Source organism: Staurois parvus, unplaced genomic scaffold, assembly GCF_062004578.1.
Source record: "Staurois parvus isolate SC_StPar_1 unplaced genomic scaffold, SC_StPar_1.0 ptg000397l, whole genome shotgun sequence".
NCBI lineage: Eukaryota > Metazoa > Chordata > Amphibia > Anura > Ranidae > Staurois > Staurois parvus.
This window is the reverse complement of record NW_028318193.1, coordinates 3,630,299-3,644,367: the sequence shown is the minus strand read 5'-3', so window position 1 is coordinate 3,644,367 and position 14,069 is coordinate 3,630,299. Positions and strand designations below refer to the sequence as shown.

Sequence of the window (14,069 nt, the reverse complement as noted above, 5' to 3'; positions counted from 1 at the left end):
AAAGCTCCAATGCCTGGATTCGTGGATGAGGTGATAAAGGTATAAAGATTGCGCACTCACCAGATACGCAATCCAAATGCGCATTCAAAGCAGATAATCCTAGGGTCCTCATATGGATCTGGTCAGATCTGGTCACAAAAGCCCCTCGTCACTCGATGGTGTTTGCCACGCATAGAAGAAAAAAGGGGGGGCCACTCTGCAGATGTAAAGGGCTCCCAACGGAGCTGTTGGCAGTAATTCAATAACAAGTCTGGGGTATGCGATATCCGAGCATCCGGAAGGGTTGCCGCAGATTGACCTGCAGATTTCGGGATCTGCACAAGCTACATCATCTGTGAAGAGGACTCTGCTGATCATCCCAGGAAGAACCATCAAAAAGAATGGCAACACCTTGAGGTAAGCTGCAAGAAGAGAGCCGCCCTTAGCATGAGAGAGGTTCTTGGCAGACAAAGATCTCTGGACAATCACCTGTGATTTTGCACCCCTATATTTCTGCTATAGGGTGGACGGGAAGCGGTTAACATCCGTTTTTTTTTTTTTTTTAATGGAAGAAACCCCTATTTTTCTTCCATTAAGAAAACCAGAACAGATGAAAAATGGATGTCAATGGACAAAAAACGGAAATCGGTGCGGCTCCGTCCAAGTCAGAACTGCACCAATATTACCACTATAACTGTGGACACTAGGGTGCAACTTGGTATGAGATTTGCAAATTGCATGGCATGCAAATCGCATGTCAATTTGCATTCAGTGTGACCGGGGTGTTAGGTCCAACACTAGGGCTTACTATACTGCCTAGTCATATTTAGACACCCCACATGACAGCTGTTAGTACAATATCTATCTTAAGCCTGGCATGCATGATGGGATTATCCGATGAATGATCGCCCGTCTTTTTTTCCATGCTAGTCTCATATTGAAAATGAAGAGGTTACTAATGTTACGAAAAACCTCCTATGACAGAATAAAAATTCTGAAGTGCTGTAAAGCACAGTATTTTCGGACGACAACTATACTGATTAAATGAAAATCATACGATCTGGTATCGTACAAGAAGAACTTGTCCTATCAGAAAACATCACACACCCTGTCCTGATCAGATCTCAAAAGCTGTGTACTAATGATCAGATTATCGCTTTGAAAGTGGTATTTTTCATACAAATTTCTGATCGTGTATATGGGCCTTTAGTGCATTCCTTTTTTTCCGTGACTTCAATTAGACTTTATTTTACTACGCATAGGACCCACAATCACTGGAGTTTATGATCACGTAAAAGAAAGAAAGGTCATTAGAAAGGTAACAGAGCCTGAAACACTGTGCTTTTAGGCTGCAAAAAATGAGATCCTGCAATAGACTGTATGCACTAAAGCCATTGTTTTAATTGCTTCTGACCCAGCTTTGTAGAAATATAAAAGGTAGTCCTTCCTCAGATCCCTCTTGTATGCAGTAGTAAAAATACTACAATATGTGGACCAGTCATTAAAGAGGAACTCCCCTCTTTACCTTTTTTACTGGGTGATCCACAAAAAACATACTCACACACCTTGTGTTGGGATCTGCAGGACCACTGCTGCACACCGTGTCCTGCACTGCCATCTTCATCTGCGATGTCATCGGGAGTCGGCTTTTACTTCAAGGTTCTAACAACTGCCTCCAATGATTCATGTCATTTGGGGGGGGGGGCAGCTGAAAGTACCGAGGGAAGACAGCTGGCTCCCTGATGCAGCGCAATGGCACATGTGCAGGAGCATACCTCAAGCCCTCCTGGGATGCATAATATGGGGTTCCCAGGAAGCCGTGGGCAAGTGACATGTCACTCTTAATCAAACAATTTATAAAAAAGTATGCCAAGGGTTTCCATAGCAAGTAAAGAAAATTGATAGATGCAAATATACAGTTGTGTTCAAAATAATAGCAGTCAGACATCACTAACCTGATCAATCACTGTTTTTGGTAGAAATGATATTTCTACATGGCAAATAATTTACTAACAGGTGTAGTAGAGTAATAGAATCCAACAGACCCAACAGTCATGACATGCATGCTGCTGATTCTGTGTAATTGAATCACTAATTGAAAGGGGCATGTTCAAAATAATAGCAGTGTGGAGTTCTATTAGTGAGGTCATTCATTCTTTGAAAAACGGGTGGCAATTATTGCCCTTATTTAAGGAAGGAAGGCAGCAAATGTTGTACATGCTGGTTACAGTGCATTTCTCTCAGAAATTTTGAGGAAAATGGGTTGTTCCAGACATTGTTCAGAAGAACAGCATAGCTTGATTAAAAAGTTGATTGGAGAGGGGAAAACATATAGAGTGCAGAATGATAGGCTGCTCAGCTAAAATGATCGCAAATGCTTTAAATGCTTTAAAATGGCAACCGAAACCCAAAAGACGTAGAAGAAAGCGAAAAACTACCATTCGAATGGATAGAAGAATAGCCAAAACTCAGCCAACAATCAGCTCCAGGAAGATCAAAAAAGGTCTAAAGTTACCTGTGAGTACTGTTACAATTAGAAGACGCCTATGTGAAGCAAAGCTATCTGCAAGAAGCCCCCGCAAAGTCCCACTGTTGAAAAAAAGACATGCTGAAGAGTTTACAATTTGCCAAAGAGCACATTGACTGGCCTAAAGAGAAATGGCGCAACATTTTGTGGACTGATGAAAGTAAGATTGTTCTTTTTGGGTCTAGTGGCCAGAGACAGTTTGTCAGACGACCCCCAAACACTGAATTCAAGCCACAGTACACTGTGAAGACAGTGAAGCATGGTTGCGCAAGCATCATGATATGGGGATGTTTCTCATACTACGGTGTTGGGCCTATTTATCGCATACCAGGGATCATGGATCAGTTTGAATACATCAGAATACTTGAAGAGGTCATGCTGCCTTATGCTGAAGAGGAAATGCCCTTGAAATGGGTGTTCCAACAAGACAACGACCTCAAACACACCAGTAAACGTGCAACATCTTGGTTCCAGACCAACAAGATTGACGTTATGGAGTGGCCAACCCAAACCCCGGATCTTAATTCAATAGAAAACTTGTGGGGTGACATCAAAAATGCAGTTTCTGAGGCAAAACCAAGAAATAGAGAAGAACTGTGGAATGTAGTCCAATCATCCTGGGCTGGAATACCTGCTCACAGGTGCCAGAAGTTGGTTGACTCCATGCAACACAGATGTACAGCAGTTCTCAGAAACAGTGCTTATACAACTAAATATTAATTAAGTGATTCAAAGGAAAGCAAAATCTTCAAACATTTTTCAGTTTATATAGTGAATGTTTGAGTTTGTAAAGAAGAATACAAACACTGCTATTTTTTTGAACAGTCTAATATTCAATTTTCTTCAATTTTTTTAGAGGAACAACACAAATTTGATATATTTTCCTTTGTGTTTTGATTTGGAATAGAATGTGTAGTGTTCCCAATGCATTTGTGTGTATGGAAATAAAAGCTATTAGAAGGATTTTGAGCTTTATTCACTTTTTTCAACACACTGCTATTATTTTGAACACAACTGTACCTGCAATCATATCAAATGCCAAATTGCTGCTGACTCCACCCGAAATAAGTAAATAGGTGCAGTCACCGAAACTCAACAAATCCTGCAACAATCAAGGGTAAAGAGATACCCCTGGAAGGAAGTTTCAAATGGGACCCTGCAGCTTAATACAAAGTGGCTTTATTGAAAAAAAGTAACAAATTATGTACAAAAGTGAGCTAAAACCACTCACCGCCATCACACTAAATTAAAAAGACAATGTTGTCTTGTCATCCAAGCAGCTCACTCGGCCACATTCGAACTGGATACTGTACCAGCGGGATCATGCGGGGCACATCATGATTTATAGGCATATAAGATAGTGTAGTCACAGATAATGCCTAAATATATGGCCCGCCTAATATTGTTGTTGAACATAAAGTTTGTTGGATTAAATAGCAATCCTGATTCAGAATGGTATTAGAATATTGATAGCGTACAATAGATTACTACAGTAGAATCACCTCAGTGACCTCCCATATAATGCATAATAGGGCTGAAACACCACCAATATAGGCAAGTCATTGCTAACTGCTCACCCAGCCTTCAGAAATGTGTGTGTTCCTCATCCATGTCAGCAGTCCTTCACAATGTTGCAGTAATACTGCCACTCACCAGGTGGCATCCAATATGGCCATTCCGGCTGGTGCAGTGTCCAGTTCGAATGTGGCCGAGTGAGCAGCTGGTTGGATGATAAGACGTTGATTTTTTAATTTAATGTGGTGGCAGTTAGTGGTTTTAGCTCACTTTTGTCCATAATTTGTTATTATTTTTCAATAAAGCCATTTTGTTTTAAGCTGCATGGTCCCATTTGAAACTTCCTTCCAGGGGTATCTCTTTAATCGTGATTGTTGCATGACATTTCACTCTTGCCTTCGCTAGAACCTAGGAAGTGCAGGAATTCCCAGTTATTTAAAAAAAATAAATAAATAAAAGGACAATTAAAACAGTTGGCTGAATAGTTCTCTCTTCATGTCCCAACAACAGCAGAGGCCCATCTGGCCTACATGCTCCAAATTGAACAGCTGCTGATTTAGCTAGAAGTCTCTAATTTATTTGTTTCCAAACCCCAATTTCTGATATTTAAACTGGTCTATTTGGTCAGAAGTTAAGAAATTTGCCCATTATGGGGAACTTCCAGATAATCTATTACCTTGGGGCAACTCAATACTTGTTCAGTTGAATTCTATATCGTACATCACAGAATAATGGGCTAGAGGTGTATTAACTCTGTCTGATATATATGTCAAAAATCAGTTATGTACCTACGGTATGTCCAACTTCAGAAGACATTTGCTCTTCCAAAGTTTTTTTCTACTGCTATTTCCAACTAAGACATGTCCTGCACACTCAATTTTAAGTCTTATACTTAGGAATCTTCCACTACCCTTTAATTGGATTTATTTTGGATTTATTAAATCTCAGCACCCAAGGGGAAAAGGTGAAGAGTTTCGTCCTAACACAACTGTGTGGTATCAAAGTGTTTTCAAGGAAACTTGGATCCATGATAACAATCTTCAACATACTGAAATAGTTTTTACACTACACAGCCCAAGCTGCATACACACTAGTTGCCCAAAGAGGCTAGTTGTCTCCCTGGCCTATGAGGAGGTCATATAGTAAATACCCAGAAAAGTGCAGCTACTTTTAATGTGTGGACCATAAGTTATATCTTAGAAGGTCCTCAAAAGAAAATCATCAAGGTGGAGGAAATTGCAGCTTCCAACTAAAGCCTTCAACTTGTTAAGGTCCTAAAACATAAATCTCCCAGTGTTTGTTGGACCAGGCAGTGCACACACCTATACTCAACAACTTTTGTTCCCAGCTGACATCCCTAAATACAGTGCTGGTTCCCCACTCCCCAGAGGTTTGCCTGTTTGATATTTTGGGTGAGTATGTATGGCCCCACTATACACAGATTGAGGAAACTCTATTTATGGCCTGTAAGGCAATAGCCTTATGATGGATGCAAACACCTTCTCCTGCACTAATGGTTCCTTTTGGTTAACCAATTAATTCCATATGGAAAAGTTATACACTGAATATGAACAGGAACTGCCTGGGGAAACTTAACAAATTATGAGACTTGGAAATAAGGCATCATTCTTGTAGACACTGTTACCTCTCAGGATACATAAATAGGACTTCAGTGGGTGAAAGACAACCACACATCCATAAATAACAAAAAGAAATCAAACCACACTTTACTAAAGAAAACTTTTGTGCAACAATTTGCAAAAGAAAAATAGAAAAGTATAAAATAATTAAAAAAAAGAAACTTAAAAGATACAATGCAACAATAAAATGCAAAAAGTCATGAACACCTTGTACACTTAGGCCTCAAAAATGAAAGCACAGAAAACATAACTATTTCTGGAACACATGGCTACTGGGCATAGAATATGCAATGTATTGTTTTGTTATGCACAAGCAAATGCTGATTCATTGTGACAAACTGACACTAATAGCTCCTATTTTCCTTTGAAAAATAATGAAAAAAGCCCATTAGTTTTTCAGATGGAGAGCTCAGTTGCTGCTGCTGTCTTAACAAAAGAAGGTCTCTGGGATGGGATAGTTAAAGATAAACTCCAGGCAAATATAAGAAAACATCAATGCAGCTCTGTAACCAAGAATAGATCCTTAATGAAGAACCTTTATCCTTGTGATCATTTTCTTACCTGGTTTTCTGGGTTATCCTCAAATCAATCACGTTCCCACTGAATCCAGCCAGTGAACTTAGCCATTAGTTTGAATTTGGCAGCCATGTGGGTGCGTGCAGGAATCTGCAGCTGCATGCATCCACACGTGCACAGCTGTCAAAGTCAGAGCACTGGCTGTGTCCGTTCAACTGTTGCCACCCATTTGACATGAATGGGATGTCTGCATGGGAATGCACAGAACGAACACCTGCGCAATCCTCCTTCAGACAAACGCGGTTGAGTATGCCCGTGTAATTAAAGCCTTAGAAAAACATTTTTATAAGTTATTTACATTAAAGCGATTCTAAAGGCTTAGTTTTTTTTTTAAGAAAAAAATAACAAACATGTCTATACTTACCTGCTGTGTGCATTGGTTTTGCACAGAGCAGCCCAGTTCCTCTTCTTCTCAGATCCCCCACAAGCTCTCCTGGCCCATCCCTTCTAACGGGTGTCCCCACAGCAAGCAGCTTGCTATGGGGGCACCCGCTACTCTGTGTGTCCATTCACATGGAACCATGGCTTGGCCCTGCCCCCTCTCTCAGATCATTGGCTCACCGGCAAAGATTGACAGCAGTGGGAACCAATGGCTCTCGCTTCTGTCTCAGCCAATGAGAAGAGGGAGTCCTGGGATAGCTGAGACTCCAGTGCACAAAGCTGGATCAAGTGGGGGCTTACAGTGCCTTGAAAAAGTATTCATACCCCTTGAAATTTTCCACATTTTGTCATGTTACAACCAAAAATTTACATTTATTTTATTAGGATTTTATGTGATAGACCAACACAAAGTGGCACATAATTGTGAAGTGGAAGGAAAATGATAAATGGTTTTCAAAATTTTTTAGAAATAAATATGTGAAAAGTGTGGCGTGCATTTGTATTCAGCTCTCCTGACTCAATACTTTGTAGAGCAAAAACAAAAAAGAAGCTCAGAGCTCTGATGAAGAAGGAACATCTTTCAAAACGTGTCAGCTGTTCCCTGAGTGTCCACCCCTATGACGGGACTCGCGCAGGTCTTACCATTCCATAGTTCCTTTGAGAACTGACATGCTTGAAATACTTCATTGTTTGTGAGTATATTTTTGTATTCAATAAATATCTGGTCTACTGAGGTAATGCGCAAGGTTGGTGCGCTTCTTTTTTGTTTTTGCTTCACAGTATTGTTCGGGCTTCCCCAGCCTTGTTTGGAGCTGCACAACCCCATATGCACAGGTGGTCGAATTTTTTCAAGTTCTGGTTCCATCTATCTACCTCTTTTGGGTCTCAGAGCGCAGGAGAGTTCGTTTCTATTTTCAATACTTTGTAGAACCACCTTTCATTGCATTTACAGCTGCAAGTCTTTTTGGGGATGTCTCTACCAGCTTTGCACATCTAGAGAGGGATTTTTGCCCATTCTTCTTTGCAAAATAGCTCAAGCTCTGTCAGATTGGATGGAGAGCGTCTGTGAACAGCAATTTTCAAGTCTTGCCACAGATTCTCAATTGGATTTAGGTCTGGACTTTGACTGGGCCATTCAAACACATGAATATACTTTGATCTAAACCATTCCATTGTAGCTCTGCTGTATGTTTAGAGTCGTTGTCCTGCTGAAAGGTGAACCTCCACCCCAGTCTCAAATCTTTTACAGACTCTAACAGCTTTTCTTCTAAGATTGCTCTGTATTTGGCTCCATCCATCTTCCCATCAACTCTGACCAGCTTCCCTGTTCCTGCTGAAGAAAAGCATCCCCACAACATGATGCTGCCACCACCATGTTTCACAGTGGGGATGATGTGTTCAAGTTGATGTGCAGTGTTAGTTTCCCACCACACATAGCGTTTTGCTTTTCAGCCAAAAAGTTCAATTTTGGTCTCATCTCACCAGAGCACTTTCTTCTACATGTTTGCTATGTCCCCCACATGGCTTTTTTTGTAAACTGCAAATGGGACTTCTTACAGCTTTCTTTCAACAATGGCTTTCTTCTTGCCACTCTTCCATAAAGGCCAGATTTGTGGAATGCATGACTAATAGTTGTCCTGTGGACAGATTATCCCACCTGAGCTGTGGATCTCTGCATTTCCTCTGGAGTTACCATGGGCCTCTTGGCTGCTTCTCTAATGCTCTCCTTGCCTGGCCTGTCAGTTTAGGTAGACAGCCATATCTTGGTAGGTTTGCAGCTGTGCAATACTCGATCTATTTTTGGATGATGGATTGAACAGTGCTCCGTGAGATGTTCAAAGCTTGGGATATTTTTTTATAACCTAACCCTGCTTTAATCTTCTCCACAATTTTATCCCTGACCTGTCTGCTGTGTTCCTTGACCTTCATACTGCTGTTTGTTCACTAATATTCTCTAACAAACCTCTGAAGGCTTCACAGAAAAGCTGAATTTATACTGAGATTAAATTCTACACAGAGTAAAGGGAGCTGGATACAAATGCACACCACACTTTTCAGATACTTATTTGTAAAATATTTTAGGGCAGCACAGTGGCTAAATGGTTAGGACTTCCGCCTGGCAGTACTAGGGTTGTTGGTTCGAATCCCAGCCACGGCACCACCTGCCTGGAGTTTGCATGTTCTCCCTGTGCCTGGGTGGGTTTCCTCCGGGTACTCCAGTTTCCTCCCAAACTCCAAAGACATGCTGGTAGGTGAATTGGATCCTGTGTAAATTGCCCTAATATGTGTATGTAAGTTAGGGACCTTAGATTGTACACCCCTTGAGGGTTAGGGACTGATGTGAATGTACAATATATATATGTAAAGCACTGCGTAAATTGACAGCGCTATATAAGTACCTGAAATAAATAAATACATTTTGAAAACAAAATTCATGAAGGTAAAAAAACCTTGAGCCTTTCCAACCATTTTAATGTTTATGCTAAACTGTATGTGGTACAATGAGGAGCAACAGGAAGGCAACATTTTAGCCTTTCTTTCGACTTTAAAACCCTGATTCACACTGATACAATTTCTGATGCGTTCCAGAAAGCATTGAATCTCCTGACAAGTGAAAGAACATGAGTTTCTATGGAGACTGTTCACATATATGCAGTGCGAATCCAATGCAATTTTAAAAAGGGTCCTGGGCAAGTTTAGTGTGGTGCGATTTGTAGCTCCACAGACTTGAATAGAAAATGCATTCTGTGGACAAGGGGTCTCCAAACATTGGAAACAAAGGGCCAGTTTACTGTGCTTCAGACTTTAGGGGGGATCGGACTGTGGTCATTGGGAGTAAAAAAAAAGGTCTCGACGTCAATGGGAACAAACCATGCCCCATCCTTAGTGCCAGTGGGAGAAATGGCGCCTCATCGTTGGTGTCATTGGGAGGAATTGTGCCACATCATTGGTGTCATTAGGCCCCATTGTTGGTGTCATTGTGAGGAATTGTACCCCATTATTGGTGTCACTGGGCCCCAATGTTGGTGTCATTGTGAGGAATTGTGCCCCACTGTTGGTGTTATTGGAAGAAATGGTGCCCCTTCATTGGTGCCAGTGGAGATAATTATGCCCCATTGTTGGTATCATTGGATGAAATAGTGCCCCAAGGGCCTGATAAAAACAAGACAATGGCCACAGTTTGGAGACCACTGCTGTGGACCCTAGGAGATTCTAGTACCAACTCACACTGGAGCTTCTTCTAAAATCCACTGCAAAATGGATTCAGCTTGCACCGCATCAGCGTGAACCTAGACTTAATGTAAATGCAAGCAGCGTAAGTACAGTACCTTCATTTGACCTGGTATCTTCCTGTTGCTGTTTCTGTACTGCAGAGCTCAGAGAAGAACCGAGAGAAGCAGCACAACATATCTGATGTGTTGCAGTGCAAGGAGCATGCTGATAAAGGGATAGAGCTCATCAGTGTTCTGCTTGTCTTTTCACTGTCCAGTCCGGAGGGAAGGGCTGTCCAGGAGGTAAGGAAGGGTAGGAGAAAACTTGTACTGAAAATTGTAACAGAGAAAGAACAGGTGTGGCAGAGCTGTGTCAATCTCAGGATTTGATGGATAGAATGTGGAACAGCCCTTATACATGTAGTTCATGTATTCATTTAGCTTTTTGCTTTTAGTTCATCTTTAAAGCTGATTTAGTTATGAATATACATAGTACAATGTATGTTACCTGAGATAACTAAAAGATTGCAGCTTCTGAAGTATCATCAAAACAAATTCAGAAATATTAACTGAACGCACAAAAGAAACTACTGCTTAGCACGCCACAAAAACAATGAAATAATATATTTTTTCTATAATTCAGGATATTCTTCACATAGGGAACTCTATTAAAGGGTCAGCCAACCTAAAACTGGTATTTCAGTTTTCAGTTGAAGCTAGGCAGTAAAACTATGTGACAATTTCCTGTATTAGTGAGATCCCAGTTCTTCAGACCTACTGTAACTAGTATGAGGGGTTCACACCTTTCCCTACTGGATGTTCTCATTATTTGATAATACAGTAAATGCAACACGAGGTGCTGAACATGCAAGATGTGCAGAAACACCTAAGATGCTAAAATCAGCAGGTGGTAGAATGGGGGGATTTTTCCCATCTTTTTATCCAAAATATATTGTATGAATCTGAGTGTTTGATACAAAGTTATTCCAATGAACGTCAGGGGATCGAAAGTCTTTGGGTTGTCCTGACTTTTATTGCCATAAAGTTGGATCTGGACCTTTTAGCAGTAGTGTGGAGCTTCAATTTCCATTTTTGTTACATATTTGAAGCTGGTGGGTGACTCAGCCTTCCAGGCAACTCCTATATTAACTGCATTCCCGCCGCCCTATAGCAGATATACTGCTACAGGGTGGCAGGGGTGCGCAAAATCACGTATATTACTCACCGGCGCCCAGTGATTGCCAAGCATCAAATCAGTTCTCCTCCCTTTTAGCTTGTGCACACTGCTTTGCATGGCTGTGCACAGCACAGCCATGCAAAGCAGTGTGCTTACAGTGAAGCACACAGACACAGCCCTTAGTAAAACAGCACACAGTTAAACCTTTGATCACCCCACATGTTAACCCCTTCCTGCCCAGTGCCATTAATACAGTGCCAGTGCTTTTTATTAGCACTGATCACTGTATTGGTGTCACTGGGGATGTCAGTGACACAAAGTCAATTCCCTCCAGTGTCAGAATGCCTGCTGCAGTCCATCTATAAGTCACTCATTGCCACCATTACTAGTAAAAATTATTTTTAAAAAATTCCAGTATATATACCGCCATTTGTAAATGCTATAACTTTCATGTAAACCAATTAATTTACACGTATTGTTATTTTTCTTTTAGCAAAGACATGTAGCACAATACATTTTGCCATAAATTTATGATGAAATGTGCTTATTTAATTTTTTTATTGAACATGTTTAATAGCAAAAAGTCAAAAATATTGTTTTTTTCTCAAAATTGTCAGTCTTTTTTTTTTTATAGCGAAAAAAATTGAAAAAATGCACAGACGATCAAGTACCACTGACAGAATGCTCTATTCGTGGGAAAAAAAGGACGTAAATTTCATTTTGGTGCAACGTTGCATGACCGCGCAATTGTCAGTTAAAGAAACGCAGCGCCGTAACGCAAAAAATTGCCTGGTCAGGAAGGGGGGTAAATCCTCTGGAGGGCAAGTGGTTAAAATATCACTTTTAGGTGAAAAATCAATCATGATGTAAGCAAGTAATCATGATAGCAGGTACACGCCTTGCTATGGGGACACACATATGGTCGCGCCAAGCCAGGCTGTGTTTGTCCATAGACACAGGCTTGGCCCCACACTCTGCTGACCCTTCACAGGATTTGACTGACAGCTGAAAGAACCATTGGCTCCCAATGCAGGCTTTGTGTCCTGGGGGAAGAGGAAGGGAGGACAGTGGTGCTGCAGACAGGCACAGTGCTGCATGAGTAGAATCTCAGGACTCAGGTAGGTGTTTAGGGTGCGGGGGACAGATATTGGAAGGGTTTTGTTACCTTAACACAGTGGGTTGAGTTATCCATTAGAGATCAGCTGTAGCCAAAATGTTTCTTTCTTGTTTAGGATAGAATATTATTATTATTATTATTATTATTATACAGTATTTATATAGTGCCAACAGTTTGCTCAGCGCTGTACATTACAATGGGAGACAGTACACGAAACAGTACAGTAACAATACAATGCGATACACGAGGGTTCGAGGGCCCTGCTCCTTGGAGGATCTACAATCTAGGAGGGAGGGGATAGTGGTACAGGAGGAAATAGCTGCGGGGGATGGAGTGGTAGGAAGAGTGGAGGAGATCGGCAGTTAGGTGAGGGTGTGGTAGGCTTCCTTGAAGAGATGGGTTTTCAGGGTGCGCCTAAAGGTGAGGAGGGTAGGTGACAGTCTGATGGATGGGGGTAGGGAGTTCCAGAGGATGGGGGAAGCCCTGGAGAAGTCCTGGAGATGGGCATGGGAAGAGGAGACCAGGGAACTAGAGAGTAGGAGGTCTTGTGAGGAGCGAAGAGTACGTGTTGGATGGTATTTGGATATCAGGTTGGTGAGGTAATTTGGGGCAGTGTTATGAATAGCTTTGTACGTCAATGTTAGTAATTTGAATTTTATGCGTTGGGCAATCGGAAGCCAGTGGAGGGAAGGACAGAGGTGGTGGCGGATACGGAGCGGTTAGTAAGGTGGATGAGTCTGGCCTCAGAATTCAGGATAGACTGAAGCAGGGATAGTCTGTGGTGAGGTAAGCCGGTGAGGAGGGAGTTAAAGTAGTCAAGTCATGATATAATAAGGGAGAGAATGAGTTGCTTAGTAGTGTCTGGGGTTAGGAACGGACGTATTTTAGAGATGTTGCGCAGGTGGAGTCTACACAAATTTGTCAGCGATTGGACCTGGGGCTGGAAAGATAGATTGGAGTCTAGAATGACACCCAGCACTCTGGCTTGCGGGGTGGGACTGATGGTGGCGTTGATGGTCGTGATGGAGAAGTTGGGGGGGGCACGGGCTGGGGGGAAAACTAGGAGATTGGTTTTGGAAAGGTTTAATTTGAGGAAGTGGAGTGACATCCAATCTGATATGTTGTTCAGTAGGCTTGTGATACGGGCGGAGTCTGAAGGGGTGAGGCGAGGGGTAGAGAGATAGAATAGGAAAACGTAGGAAGCTCTCCGAAGCCTTGTTCACATTTGTGCAGAGACCAGAATTTTCTGCACTGGAAAAATGCTGTTTTCCACAAGGACACACAAAAAACAACTAATTTCTATGTGCCTTGTTCATATTAAACTTCAGGCAGTAGAAGCAAAAGATTGCTAAGTGGAAATATGCAGCATTTCTGAATTGTTCTGCACCTCATCGCAGCTCTCTTCCCATACCTATGCACTGCAACTAAGCATAGAACAACAGTGCATAGATATGATTTAAAAGTCACCCATATGGAACAAAAATATATTTGAAATATATTTAAAAATATTCTTCCCAAATATATTGCCATATATTTGAAATACTACAATTTTGGCCATATTCAATATATTTCAATAAATATATATATATATATATATAGGTGATGCCGTGGTTGGGATTCGAACCAATGACCCTAATACTTCCGCCTGGCAGTACTAGGGTCGATGGTTCGAATCCCAACCACGACATCACCTGCCTGGAGTTTGCATGTTCTCCCTGTGCCTGTGTGGGTTTCCTCCGGGTACTCCGGTTTCCTCCCACACTCCAAAGACATGCTGGTAAGTTAATTGGCTTCTGTCTAAATTATACCTAGTACAGTGGGGCAAAAAATTATTTAGTCAGCCACCAATTGTACAAGTTCTCCCACTTACAAAGATGAGAGAGGCCTGTAATTGGCATCATAGGTAGACCTCAACTATGAGAGACAAAATGAGAAAACAAATCCA

General features: G+C 41.5%; 1 protein-coding gene across 2 annotated transcripts in view; it reads right to left on the bottom strand.

The window, feature by feature from the left end:
- Positions 1-14,069, bottom strand: part of NCOA7 (nuclear receptor coactivator 7) — a 246,793-nt gene that overhangs the window by 207,501 nt on the left and 25,223 nt on the right. The gene's annotated exons all lie outside the window — the stretch shown is intronic.